The 15,303-nt window shown below is 46.6% G+C and overlaps 1 long non-coding RNA gene across 2 annotated transcripts in view; it reads right to left on the bottom strand.

Annotated features, from left to right (window-relative positions):
• Nucleotides 1-3,599, bottom strand: part of LOC116078395 — an 18,087-nt gene extending 14,488 nt beyond the window's left edge. For both annotated transcript variants that reach the window (XR_004113524.1, XR_004113525.1), the window contains exon 1: nucleotides 3,362-3,599. This is a non-coding gene — a long non-coding RNA (uncharacterized LOC116078395). The remainder of the gene's footprint in view (nucleotides 1-3,361) is intronic.
• Nucleotides 3,600-15,303: the final 11,704 nt, after the last annotated feature.

Here is a 15,303-nt window from a genome sequence, read left to right as displayed (position 1 = left end):
CGCCCCACTTCCCCAGGTGTCACAGTGGCTGTGACATTTACAGATGAGGAGGTGAGTAACTGCACCTATGGCTTCTCATGAGGCTGAATGCATCTTTCCGTGACACTGACCATTAAGTTCCTGAGTATGTATGTATGGCTTCATCCTAACATCACTAGTTATCTTTTCATTTGTGATGTAGAGGAGCTATGTACTGACCATAGGTCTTTAAGTTTTTCATCTGTAAGCCGTCTGTGTTACAGCATTGGGTAGAATATCTTCTCTCTCATCGAGGTATTATTTTCTGAGAACCTGAAATTCCTTACATTAACCTGACCACTATCTAGATGTGTGTCACACAACTCTTAATTTCCCCTTAAATCTAGATGTCTTATATATAGAAGTCTTTTCATATACTATAGTTTGATTATGCTTCCCTCTCAACTCCTCCCAGATCGTCTGCCTTCTACAGTTCTCCCCATCTCTCTATCTTTTTTTTGTGTGTGTGCTTTTAAATATTCATTCCTCACATCAGTCAGAATAGCTAAGATCAAAAACTCAGGTGACAACAGATGCTAGAGAAGATGTGGAGAAAGAGGAACACTCCTCCATTGTTGGTGGGATTGCAAGCTGGTAGAACCACTCTGCAAATCAGTCTGGCAGTTCCTCAGAAAATTGGACATAGTATTACCTGAGGACCCAACTATACCACTCCTGGGTATATACCCAGAAGATGCTACAACATGTAATAAGGACACATGCTCCACTATGCTCATAGCAGTGTTATTTATAGTAGCCAGAAGCTGGAAAGAACCCAGATGTCCTTCAACAGAGGAATGGATACAGAAAATGTGGTGTGTTTACACAATGGAGTACTACCCAGCTATTAAAAATGATGAATTTATGAAATTCTTAGGTAAATATGCTGAGTGAGGTAATCCCGTCACAAAAGAACACACATGGTATGCACTCACGGATAAGTGGATATTAGCCCAAAAGCTTGGAATACCCAAGATACAATTCACAGACCACAGGAAGCTCAAGAAGAAGGAAGACCAAAGTGTGGGTGCTTCAGTCCTTCTTAGAAGGGGTAACAAAATACAGTAGCAAATATGGAGACAAAGTGTGGAGCAGAGACTGAAGGAAAGGCCATCCAGAGAGTGCCCCATCTGGGGATCCATCCCATATACAGTCACCAAACACAGACACTATTGTGGATGCCAAGAAGTGCATGCTGACAGGAGTCTGATATAGCTGTCTCCTGAGAGGCTCTGCCAGAGCTTGACATATAACAGAGGTGGATGCTCATAGCTAATCATTGGACTAATCATGGGGTCCCTAGTGGAGGAGTTAGAGAAAGGACTGAAGGAGCTGGAGGGGTTTGCAACCCCATAGGAAGAACAATAATGTCAACCACCCAGAGCTCTCAGAGTCTAAGCCACCAACCAAGGAGTACACATGGGGGGACCCATGGTTCCAGCCGTATATGTAGCAGAGGATGGCCTTATTGGGCTTCAATGGGAGAAGAGGTCCTTGGTCCCATGAGGGCTCAATGCCCCAGTGTAGGGGACTGTGAGGGCAGGGAGGCAGGAGTGGGTGGGTGCATGGGTGGGGGCACACCCTCATAGAAGCAGGAGGAGGAGGGATAGAATAAGAGGTTTCTGGGGGAGGGAATCAGGAAAGGGGATAACATTTGAAATGTAAATAAATAAAATAACCAATAAAAAATGACTAAGCAAAAAAAAAAAAAAATCCATTCCTTTTCCCTTTTTTATCTCCTTCCCCAAAATTCTTACCTTACTTTGTTGATATATACTGAAGATACCTTTGTAGAGAGGGTGCCTGGGAGCTGAGGATCTGTGCATGAAGTGGTCTCGTTCCTGCCTTCAGTCTGATGTGTAAATTCGTTTCTGAATTTACCCTGTAAATTCCTAGTCTTTGGCTTCCCATCAGACCTGGAGACTCCATATTACTCTTCTCTGAATCTTCTTTGTGATTAAGAAGAACATGAGGACCCCCTGCTCCCTCCAGATTTTTTCTGCCTCTGAGCACACGCTACTCACTGTGACTCCAGTCCCTTCTAGGAGCTCCAGGCAGACACCTGACTGCAACAACATGCCCTTGACCATATACTGTGAGTCTTAAGTGCTTAGTGTCTCCTGCCCACTGTTACTCTGCCTCCTGTTGTTTCTCTCCAGCTTCAGGAAATAGATGTGCTTGGCCAGTGTAGAGGAAGCAGAGTGAGTCAGAAATTTAGAGAGGGAGGAGAGGGGGCCTGAGACAGCAAGGAGGCCAGAGGCTGCTTCTTAAGGGAATTCACACATCCATGTCCCATTACCAAAGCCTTTCTGAAGAGTTCGCCGCATTTCAGGAACACACATTGTGCCTCCCCTCACTGAGTCACCCTTCCTTCCAAGTTCAGTCAACTCTAACTCCTACTCAGGCACTCTGGAAGATCCCTGGGGTTCTGGAGTGTGAAGTAGAGGGGAGCAAAGGGCTGGGAGACAGGGCAAGTGGTGCAATGGCTCTGGGGAGGCAGCAGGAGGAGGGAGGCTCTCTCCAGGGAAGAGGAAGAGGAAGGAGAGTTAGAAATGTATAGTTCATTTCTCCATCTGCATGGGTTTAGTGCATGCTGTGTCCATCCATCCTGGGACTAGGAAGATACACAGAGTAGTTAATAAGAGAAAGGGGTGGCAGGTAAAGTAGGAGAGTGCTTGGCAGGTGGAATTGGAAACTTTGGATTTGAGTCCCATCTCTATATTTTGTGGTCTGTGTGTTCTGGGGAGAGTCACTAAGCTTCTCTGGGTTCCTTTTTCTGCTTCCATGAGGAGGCCAGTTGAGCATGAATGCGGTCAATGATGTATCTCTGGGCAAATGTAAAGGCACAGATCTGATGATAATCTGGGCAATGTTCTATGTGTCACAATTAAACATGGCTACTCATCATCTTATTTAGTCTTCCTGAGACCCCCCAGGTGGAGCTTTGAAGGTAAGAACACACACACACACACACACAAGCTGATAAACCGACTAAGGTGGTCTGAACCTGATGAGACCCACAGAGAGACCATAGCCTCCTGCTCTTTCTTCCCCGCAGCCTCCGTCTGACAGTGGTATTGAGCACTCAGATGTGAAGTGATTGGAATTCTGGGTGATGAGCTCTGAACCTCCCTGGCAGTGTCTTTGGCTTCCATGTTTCATCCCTCTGTTTTGTTGCTGAGGATACCTGACTCTTGTGTCCAAAGCTAACCTTAATGGCAGAGGGCACCATCTGGGGAAATGATTCAGCCTGCGGATGCCTTAGTTGCCCTCATAACTCTGGTGACTTCTCTCTGGGCTTACAAGAGTAATTACAAGGCCTCTCGGAGACCACAAAGCTCACCTGTGGGTCGCAGAGCCTCTGACAGGATAACAAGCTGCTTCCACACAACCACAGCAGCGCAGACCTGACAGGAAACAGGCCGGCTGCTCTGCTCATCCCTACACAGACAGGGAAGCCGAGGCTCAGATGGCAAGTGATTAGAGTCACTCAGCAGTAAGAACCGGACCAGAACCCAGCCAGGACATCTTCAGTTCTGCCTCTCCATCCTTGGTACAGGATAAAGTCCTGAGTGGTAACATCAGCTTTGCACATCATGCTACGATGTCTGTCTGTTTTCAGGCTACACCATCTCAGTCACAATTACTGATTGTTGTCTAATAGGTGCGGAGGAAGCAGTAGCCAGATGTCTAAGGAGCAGTCTGGACTCTTTGAATAAAGCTTTATTCGCAAAGACACAAAGTGGGCTGACTTTTAGTGGCGGGCTACAGCTTGCCTTTTCTTGGTTTGGAGATTACATTATTTCTTTCCCCCGGAATCTGGTCTGCAGCCCACAGAGCATCTGGCACATTGACATTTTGCTCCAAATGTCAGGCCCATGATTGCTGATAGGGAGACAGCACTTCTCCCAGGAGATCCAGTGCCCATCTGTCCAGTACCAGGACATGCTGGACTGTCTTTGACTACTTGGATTATCCTTTTATTGTGAGGACCCTTCACAGCATGCAGCATGAGATCTGAAAAGTTAGCACGGCAATGAGAAAAGAATCTTGTCTGGACAAGGGCTGGGTAGCCTGTAATTCTTGCTCCCCACCCTCAAGTGTCTCTTTCTCCATCCTTCTGATACCCCCCTTGCACTTCTCCCTTTTCCTATTTGTCTCCATGGCTAGGGTGAGAGCCCTTTCAAGACAGAGCCCATTCCTGTCTCCCTGCCATGACCCTGGACAACTCCCCCTCACACACACACACACTAGGCCTGCTATGTGGTTCCTGGTAAGTAAGGATTGCTAAACAATGGAGTGAATGGGTGCGCGGACTTGACGTGGGTAATGCAGGTCCCAGAGGAGCTCATGTACATCCTTTTGATTGAGGGGAGACAGTGCAGAGCTGAACTTGAGGTGGAGAACACTCATACCTGTCAGCTGGAAGCTGCATACTCCAAAGCTTGTTCCTTGGTGGGCAGCAAGGCTTAAGGCTTTGGTTCCATTTGATGTGTGATGACCAGCTGGCTTGATCCTGTCCTGGCCCTCATCCCTCTTCATTAAAGATCTTTGCAAAGAACACAACCAAATATGGAAATCAAAACCTGTTATGACCTGTTATCCTCCCCAAAATATGTTGGAGCTGTATTTGCCAGTACCTCAGACGGTGACCATATTTGGAGACAGGATCTTAATCATCAAGTTAAAATGATGGATGAGGACGGACCCTAATCCAGTATGACTGGAGTCTCCATAAAGGGAAAATTTGGACGCAAATATTACATAGTGTGGAAGGATGATGGGAAGATACTTCAAGAGGGAGCTGGAGAGATGGCGTAGCAGTTAAGAGCACTTCTAGAGAGCCAGGTTCAATTTCTAGTATCCACACAGAGGCTCACGGTCATCCATAACTCTAGATCCAGGGGACATGATGCTTTCTTCTGGCTGTTGTGGGTGCTAGTCATGCATGTGGTGCATAGACAGATGGGCAGACAAAAAAAATAAATAAATAAATGCAAAATTAAAATTAAATGAGGCCTAAGGAGGTCAGCAAAGAGAGGCTCAAGACACCCCCCCAGTGTCAGCCCTCAGGAGCAGATCACCACCCTGGCACTTCCATTTCAGACTTCACACCTGTAGAGCTGCGAGAGACAGGTAATTGTTTGTTTAGGTCCCCTGGTGTGTGGGACTCTGCTCTGTGAGCCCTCAGCAAAGCAGTACCAAAGCTTTACTGTCCTCATCGGTTTGGGTCAACTTGACATAAACCCAGATGTAACCAGGAAGTGGGAATCCTAATTGAGAAAAGGCCTCTAGATTGCCTGTAGGCAAGCCTGTAGGGCATTTTCTTGCTTAATGATTGATGTGGGAGGGCCCAGCCTATTGGGAGTGCAGTGCCAGCCCTGGGCATATATGGCCTTGGGTGGTATAAGAAAGCAAGCTGAGACCACAAGAAGAGAAGCCACATAGCGCTGGTGGGCGGGGTCACCCAGAGGCCTGGGAGCCACTACAAGGAGCCAACGTGTGGTGGAGAGATGGGAGAGAAAGAGAAGTAGAACTGTTTGTGCACTATGAAGAGAGGTGGAGCTGGAGAGTCTAGGTTTGAGAGGAACTGCCTGAGGTAAATAGCCTGCCCTGCCCTCTGAGGCCATCGTAATGTCCTGGTCCATGCTGCCTCTGAGGGTCATGTCTGGGTCTGTGTTGATATCTGTGGCCTATGTTACCACCAGAGGATGCCTCTAGTCTGGGCTGCTGCCTGGGGCCAAATTGATGTCTGAGGGCTGCAGAGAGTTAATCCCTGCCCCTTGCTCACTGCAGCACTTAGGTGAGATGGACCTGCCTCTCACCAGCCCTGGTGGTCTGGGTGTGGGAGAGCTGGCCCCAAAAGTGTGCACATGGGAGAGCTAGTCCTGTTTCTCACTGGCTGCTGCAGGCTGGAGAGCTGATAGGTTGACCAATACAGCTACCACCCAGGCTCAGATCCGGGGCTTTGAGCTGGCCCACCCCAACATGTATGGAGTGCTCAAGGGGCAAGCCAACATGTATGAAGTGCTCAAGGGGCAAGTCCTGCAAAACCAAAGCTGCAGGATCTCCATGACACAGGGCAACACGGACTATCCAAAGGAGTCACAGTGAGGACACAGTATTGATAGCGTATTGATAGAACTATAGGCCTCAAACCAGACCAATTACTCATTGCAATGAACATTTGCAAGTAAAGCTGTTTGGGAAAAAGAGTATATACCACATGGCACTCTTTTCCACTGTGAGATCTTTTTATTTTTTTTATTTTTGTTTTATTTTTGGGGAGAGGTTACAAGAGCAGAGGATGGATATGGAGGGTCGGGGAGATGAGTGGGATAGGGGTGCATGATGTGAAATTTTCAAAGAATCAATAAAAAATGTTCAAAAAGAAAGAAACAAAGAAAGAAACAAAGAAAGAAAGAAAGAAAGAAAGAAAGAAAGAAAGAAAGAAAGAAAGAAAGGGGGAAAGAAAGGGGGAAAGGAAGAAAGCAAGCAAGCAAGCTGAACAAGCCAGGAGGAGGAAGTCAGTGAGCAAGGCTCCTTCATGGTCTCTGTTTCAATTCCTTCCTCCAGGTTCCTGCCTTGAGTTCCTGGTCCAACTTCCCTCAGTGACAGAGTGTGACCTGAGAGTTGTAAAGTGAAATAGACTATTTCCTCTTCAAGTTGCTCTTGTGTCATGGTATTTTATCACAGCAATAGAAACCTTAATTAAGACACTTACTTTCGGAGGAGTTTCAAAAGCAGCTGGGAAAGTAGAAGAGGGACCAGTAGGGACTTTGAAGGGGGCCAGGAGAAGACAGAGGAGAAGGTAAAGGGCTGGGTGTACATGATCACTGCATGATGTCTGCATGTATGGAAATGCTGAAGTGAAGCCTATTAATTCAGACAATTAACACGCGCCAATACTTAAAACAGCAAGATGGATTCCAGATGCAGGACAGCATTGGAGCACACTGTCTGTTCTTATTGGGCTTGTACACGAGTGCGGATCCCTTTGGAGCTAGTGTAACACACAATTATGAACTGCCCAGTGTGGGTGCTAGGAACCAAACGTGGGTCTTCTGCAAGAGCAGTGCACCATTTTTACCTCAGACCCATCTCTCCAACCACTCCCAGACATGAATTCTTCAAGGGCCACCTGAAAGGAGTCATTGACCTACTGTCTTAGTGGTTTTACTGCTGTGAACAGACACCATGACCAAGGCAACTCTTATAAGGACAACATTTAATTGGGCTGGCTTACAGGTTCAGAGTCCATTATCATCAAGGTGGGAGCAGGGCAGCATCCAGGCAGGCATGGTACAGGAGGAGCTGAGAGTTCTACATCTTCACCTGAAGGCGGCTAGAAGACTAACTTCCAGGCAGCTAGGGTGAAGGGTCTTAAGCCCATGCCCACAGTGACACACCTACTCCAACAGGGCCACACCTCCTAATAGTGCCACTCCCTGGGCCAAGCATATATAAACCATCACACCTACTCAGAAAGCTAACTTTGCACTTTAATGCACCATGCCAGATGCTGAAACTCCATGAAGGGTGCCTGGGTGGGGTGTGTCTAGAGACTGAGATACCAGTACCAGGGACGTAGCAGGCAGTCCCTGAGATCTTTACTGAGATGACAGAAGCCATGTGGATGAGGAGAGGGGAAGGAAGCAGGACATGTGTGAGAAGAGGAACCTCCCACTCTGATCGGAACTCTCTTTCATCCTTGATTAAGCGAAGGTGGCAGAGGCTCCGTGTGTATTTTAGTCACTGTGATATTAATTTCACTGAGTTCCCAGGCCACGATGACTCTATGAATCCTGCCTTTCCTGAGCTAATGGGCTGGCATAAATAACTCCAGGGGGAAGCCCTCAGCCTCACAGCTCCTAAGCCAGGCTGGAGTTAATCAATCCTTGGCTCCAAGTGTAGCCGAAGGCAGAGATGTCAGGGTCAGAGGTTGTGTCTGTCTGGGGCTAATTTCCTTCTAACAGATGACTCTCCAGAGAGCCTGGGTGCCATGTGCTTAGAGGAAAGCCATACTTGGGGGTCAGAAACCTGGCCTCTGAGTCTTTCTTTGGCCCAGGGGTGCAATCAGTCTACACAGTGAGTTAGGCTAACTCATTCTCCATTGGGTGAATACTCCCATCTCTTGGGAAGAGGTTAGTTCAGTAGATACGTACCCAGTCTGTCTGCCTGTCTGTCTGTCTGCCTGCCTGCCTGCCTGCCTGCCTGCCTGTCTGTCTGTCTGTCTGTCTGCCTGCCTGCCTACTGTCTGCAAGTGTCCCCCAGCTGATGGCTCATCTCATCTGGCACCATCACAGTCTTCATTTCTCCCAGAAGACTGGATGCACAGGTTTTAGAACTTGGCCTGGAGCCAAGGCTGCTTTAGTTCAGATTTTGGCTCTGTCTCTTACTGCTCTGAGCATCTTCCAAGCCCTCTGACTCTCCATTTCCTCATTTGTCAGACAGGCGAGAAGTGATGAAGGCCACCATCCAGCCCAGAGAACACTGCTCACCCTCAGGACTTACCATAAGGACTTAATGCATGACCACAAGTCACGTCTGGGGCTGGGGCCTCCACATCTACTGAGAGCTTATTGAGTGTTCGCTATTATTAGATCTCTCTCCTCAGGGACCTCATCTGCCCTGGTTTCTTGTGAAGCATTCGTGGCCGCTCAGATGCTCTGACCTTCTCCTGAGCATCCTAGGGAAGGACAGGACTATGGAGCATTCACAAGGACTCCACTGTTGGGGCTCCCAGTCTCCTGCCAGCCTGGCTGGGGATTTTTCAGGTCTCAGCATAGGCAAGGGTTCAATGGTTAGTTCATCAGATGTTTTGTTGATGGGGCATCTTGTACTGCAGTAGGCTATGAACAGAGCCTACTGGCTTGGATCATCTGGCAAACTGAGTTTATGCTCCAAGCACTATGAGGAGAGCATAGAGGGGCTTCAAGTAACTCCCTTTGTACACAGTACTTGGCAGTCAGAAAGCCTCATCACGCTCATATTTATTTATATTGTTACAATTTAACTTATTCTCTCACATTTTCATATATATATATGCATATATATTATATATATAGTATTCTTAGTTTGCGTTGTATACTACGATAAACGCCATGATCAAAAGCAACTTGGTGGGGAAAAGGGCTGGCTTGGCTTACAGGCTCTGATGATGGTCCGTCTTTGAGGAAAAGCAGGGTGAGAAGTCAAGCAGGGCAGGAAGCAGGAGGCAGGCACAAAAGCAGAGGTCACTGAGGAACACTCTATACTGGCTTGCCCCTCGTAGCTTACTTAGCCTGTGTCCTTATACACCCCAAGACCACCTGCTCAGGAACGGCACCACCCACCATGGGCTGAGCCCTCCCATACTAATCATTATTCAAGAAAAATGCCCCATGTGTTGCCTACAAGTCAATCTGATGGAAGTAGTTTTTCAATTGAAGGTCCATCTTCCCCGTGACCCTGCTATGTCAAGTTGATAAAAAACAAACACAAACATCAAAAAACTAGTCAACACACACACACACACACACACACACACACTTTTTTGACTATATTCTCCTCCATTATCTGTGTCCTTCTCCTTCCTACCGAACTTTTTTTTTATCCTATCAAACCCTCCTATAATTTTGTCTTTTTTTGTTTGTTTGTGGCCTGTTATATTTCATTAGGATTGTCTGCATGAACACAGGAGGTTATTTACTTGAGCAAGCACAACTTACCAGAGGCCAAACTACTGAGAAACATGAGTCCCAGCACCATTAACTACCTATGGTAGGTAGGGATTATTAGGTCTCTCTCCATGATGGAATATTGAGCCCAGTCTTATACAGATATTGGATACTGTGGACTGTATACAGTACTGCTGCTGTGAATTCATGAGTATAACATCTATGCCAATTCCTGAAGATAATGCTTCACAGTACCCTCCCTCTCTCTGCCCCTTACATGCCCTTTCTCCTGTGACATTCCTTGAAGTTCCTTGAAGGATTGCCCCTATTGAGGTCTCGATGGGACCTCTGCAGAGCTCAGGGGGACTGACACTACACTGACAAAGATGCTGAGATTGCCAAGGGCACAGCTGGGTGAGCAGGATCATCTTCAGATGCCTAGTTTCCCCCACGTGCTCTGCACCTGCCCACCTCCCACTACCTGTGGAGCGATTGGCCCAGGACTCTGTCCCTTAGACAACTCAGAGAGTTGGTTCCAGGCTGTGCTCTGGGAGAGGGTGCCCTTTCCCAGGCATCTGCACATGGAACAAGACAGCCTAATTCTGAAAGGCCCCATGATGTATTTATTTTCAGAAGTTACTGGGCAAACCCAAATCCCAGAGACAGAGGCTCAATTCATTAAGCTCAGATGATTAATTATGGGGCAATTAAATATTTGATTAAATTAATCCTAAAGTGTTTAAACATTGTTTTGCAAAGAATGTTTGCTCATTAATTATAAGGAGTAATGCATGAGTGAAGTGGGGATGGAAGCATGTGAGAAGCAGGAAGCTTGGAACATGCCCTTGAGGCTCTTCTCTGGAGAGAAGGAGTAGGAACCTGCCTACAGTCCACCTCTCTGCCCTTGGCATCTCTGTGATCTTGTTTGCAAAGGAGTCTAGGGAGGGTAGAGTCATGGGTGAATCCCTGGCAGGATGAGGGTCCAGAAGTAGGAGATCTAATCCTGACTGCTGTAACACCTGAAGTGTCCTTAAGTGAGTGCCTGCCCTATTGGTCTCAGGGCTGGTGCCTTCCTATAGGAACATGTGGGTAGAGCATCATCAATTCTTCAGTTTCTCGTAGGATGAACTTTTAAGGAATTTAATTCACCTTTCTATTGCTGACCAAGGAGGTAACAGATCAGGGAGTGTCTAACCTGACTGATGTCCGTTTCTGTAGGCTCCATGCCACCTTCTTTGAAACCCTTCCCTTCAGTGGATACCCAGTTTTGATGGGACCTAAAGTGGCCTTCAAACTCTGTGACCAAAATTCACTGGAAGGGATTTTCAGAGATGAGTGGACTAGGGAAGGGAGGCTGGTCAAACATGCAGGAGTGACCAGGGCTTCTGGGATATGTTCTGGGTCTGAATTCCGGGCAGGTGTTCTGCTGCTTTGGATTGGAAGATCCCAGGGCCTGGAAAAAAGGAAGGACTCTGGGTATAGTCTAGCCAAGGAAAGCAGAGAGCAAACTATGGGCAACTGGAGATGATGGGTCCAGAGTGAAGGAGATTCAGGGGCAGTATGACAGGGGGCCAACCAGAGGTCTTGAAAGGTGAAGAGTGACAAGGATATCCAGTGTATACAACCTTTATAGGTTTTACTGCAAGGGGGAAGGAGTGATGTGGTGGCTAAAATAAAAGGTTCTGAGCAGACAGTGATGGTTTTGCATATAATACAATTAGCACACTTCAATGGTGAAATCTTCAGAGAGCCAAAAACATGGTCCATTGGCTCTATCCTATTTTACCCCTTCCTTTGGAATCCTGGGTGATATACATGCCAGGATGATGAATTTGAGTCTCCAGGGTGACCAGCTTAGAACCCTGAGTCCCATGAGTCTACCAGAAGAGCAGAGCCTGGAGCCTGGTACCTGGGGCCTAGAGCTTGGGGCCTGGAGCCTGGAGCCTGGGGCCTGGGGCCTGGGGCCTGGGGCCTGGAGCCTGGAGCCTGGAGCCTGGAGTCTGGAGCCTGGGGCTTGGAGCCTGATGCCTGATGCCTGGTGCCTGGATCCTGGATCCTGGATCCTGGATCCTGGAGCCTGGAGCCTGGGAGCCTGGGAGCCTAGAGTACTGGTTCCCTTCCTAAACCTGCTAGTAGCTAGCAGTGAACTTGGGCTGGTCACTTCTCTATTTTGAGCATAAACATCCCCCAGAGAAGTAACAGTTCTATACTAATGTGTTATGAACCAGCTCCCTTCAGGATCCAACTTTTCTTGCTACAACCCCCATATTCTGTCCCCATGTCCAGGTAGGATACACAGGAACCACCGGCTCTCCCCAGCTGTCTTGTTTTAAACCTTCTGAGCCTTTTCAATTACCCCTACTCCCCATGGAATCCTATACTCTAGTCTAGCTCAGCTCCATTTGCAGAGCCTCTGGGATGGTCAATACCATCCCTCCTTGATGCAGAATGAGGTGAGGGGCTCTCTCCTCTCTCTAGCTGCCTCTTCCCTGTCAGGATGAGCCTCATGTTCTCTGACAGCAGTTTATATTTGAGTGTCTGGAACACAGTGAGACCCAGAACCATTTCCTCTTATCTCCAGTTATTGGAACAAACTCCTGGCTTCTCCTGAGCATTTCTAGGAGTCACAAATGTCGAACTCTAGCTCACTGTATTGGTAAGCTGAGTCCTCTGTTTGTTCCTCATCTGTCCAGCCTCCCAATGCTCAGCGTTTGGGGCACCAAGAAGGTCCAAAGGTTCAATCCTTTTGAGACTTAAGATACCAGGACGAGGAGGGAGTTATTCCCCTTTCTAACAAAACTCCACATCCTTGGATGCCATAGATTAAACCAACATTCACTTCACTCCTGCCGATTGCCTGGAGACATTTGATTTCTCCATTTCAATTTCAAAAGGGGAGAGGGAGAAAGAGAGAAAGGGGGGGGAGTATTGTCTTATAGGAAGGCTGTACAGTGTGGTGTTTAGAACGCAAGAGTTTAGTTTGGAATAGTAGCCTGGCCATTTTCTAACAGTTTGAGTTTCAGGTAATTCACCCTCGCTGAGTGGGGATGTGGACAGAACCCCTGTCTACCTGCCATACAGCCTTCACATTAAAATTAAGTGAAGAGTTTGCATATCTGACACCTGTGGCCCAGTGAATGGTGGATGGGAGAAGGTGGCCAGGCTCCCAGGGTTGCTCACAAGAGGCTGGACAGTGGGGAGGCAAGCATGGCACCATGCTACACAGTGTGGGCTTGGCTTTTAGCCTGGATCCTGGCGAGGAAGTCACTGTTCTGGCTAATTGGAGCAGAATAAAAACCTACCACAATTCAGCAGAGAGAAGACGGAGAAGAATGAGCTCAGGGGCAGAGCCCTGCAGCTGCCTGGAGGAGGATGAAGGTGGTGTAGGAGCAGTGGGAGGATGGCAGGGCAGATGGGTAGTCAGACAAGAGGGCCTCATGAGTGATGGCCCCTTCCAGCAAGCGCTCAAGGTGGAAATGACCCTGACAATTTAACCTGTAGTGTACATTTGTGTCTAAGTTAACTCTGAGTCAAAAGTATCTATTTTTTAAAATGTGTTCTTTCATCTACTTTTGGATAATCTTTGGGTCATTAAAGGTTTTTAAAATTTTAGAGTTGCTGCTGCAGATCCTGGGGTCTTGCCTCCATTAGTGCTGCCATAGAAACCAAAGTGGGTTTCTGCCTCCATTCATGCTGCCATAGAAACCAGGATGCTCAGAAAGGGTTAAAGACAGGAAGAATTCTTTCAAACTACACTTTTCCTGTGTAGTCATCACACAATGAGAAGCCATGCTATATCCCTGGAAATTGAACACATTTCCCCAACTGACAGCTTCTACATGTAACAAGGTAGGGGCTAGGGACACTGGAGTTGTGATTCTAGCTCTGTTCCTGGGGAAGAATGTTATTATCCATACAACATGCATTCCACAAAGGATCCAGGACAAAAATGAAGATGAAAAGAAAAGGGTTAAAGTCATCTCAATAAAGACACCAGCAGCTGGACAGATGGCTCAGCGGTTAAGACCTCAGTTCTTCCAGAACACTGGTGTTCAGTTTCTAGTACTCATGCTATGCGATTCACAGCCATGTGTAGCTTCAGCTTCTAGGGATCTTCTGGACTCTGTGTGTACTCACACTCATGTGCACACACCACACCCATACCTCCAATACTTAAAAAGTAAATTAAAATAAATCATCAATAAGGACTCTACAAATAGTATTAAAATTTACTCTTTTTAGTTGGATGTGGATAGAATTCAGGGCGGGGCGCCCCACATGCTGGATGAATAGATTAAGATTCTCCAACCTCTGGACTTATTTTTTTTCTTTAATGATGATTTAAGAATTAAAACATTCTTCAGGAAATCAAAGAAGATCTCAGAAGATGGGAAGATCTCTCATGCTCAAGGATTGGCAGGATTAATATAGTAAAAATGGCCATCTTACCGAAAGCAATCTACAGATTCAATGCACTCTCTATCAAAATTCCAACTCAATTCTTCACAGACTTTGAAAGGGCAATTTGCAAATTCATCTGGAATAACAAAAAATCTAGGATAGCGAAAACTATTCTCAACAATAAAAGAACCTCTGGTGGAATCACCATCCCTGACCTTAAGCTGTACTACAGAGCAATTGTGATAAAAACTGCATAGTATTGGTACAGTGACAGGCAGGTGGATCAATGGAATAGAATTGAAGACCCAGAAATGAACCCACATACCTATGGTCATTTGATCTTTGACAAAGGAGCTAAAACCATCCAGTGGGGAAAAAAAACCAGCATTTTCAACAAATGGTGCTGGCTCAATTGGTGGTTAGCATGTAGAAGAATGCAAATTGATCCATTCCTATCTTCTTGTACAAAGCTCAAATCCAAGTGGATTAAGGACCTCCACATAAAACCAGATACACTGAAACTAATAGAAAAGAAAGTGGGGAAGAGCCTTGAGTACATGGGCACAGGGGAAAATTTCCTGAACAGAACACCAGTAGCTTATGCTCTAAGGTCAAGAATCAACAAATGGGACCTCATAAAATTACAAAGATTCTGGTAAGGCAGAGGACACTGTCAATAGGACAAAATGGCAACCAACAGATTGGGAAAAGTTTACCAATCCTATATCTGATAGAGGGCTAATATCCAATATAAACAAAGAACTCAAGAAGTTAGACTCCAGAGAATCAAATAACCCTATTAAAAATGGGGTACCGAGCTAAACAAAGAATTTTCAACTGAGGAATATTGAATGGCCACAAAGCACCTAAAGAAATGTTCAACATACTTAGTCATCAGGGAAATGCAAATCAAAACAACCCTGAGATTCCACCTCACACAAGTCAGAATGGCTAAAATCAAAAACTCAGGTGACAGCAGATGCTGGCAAGGATGGGGAGAAAGAGGAACACTCCTCCACTGCTGGTGGGATTGTAAGCTCTGGAAATCAGTTTGGCAGTTCCTCAGAAAATTAGATATAGTATTACCAGAGGACCCAGTTATACCACTCCTGGGCATATACCCAGAAGATGCTCCAACATGTAATAAGAACACATACTCCACTATGTTCATAGCAGCCTTATTTATAATAGCCAGAAATTGGAAACAACCCAAATGTCCCTCAAC

The sequence above is a fragment of the Mastomys coucha genome, unplaced genomic scaffold, assembly GCF_008632895.1.
Source record: "Mastomys coucha isolate ucsf_1 unplaced genomic scaffold, UCSF_Mcou_1 pScaffold5, whole genome shotgun sequence".
NCBI lineage: Eukaryota > Metazoa > Chordata > Mammalia > Rodentia > Muridae > Mastomys > Mastomys coucha.
This window is presented reverse-complemented; position numbering and strand designations above follow the sequence as displayed.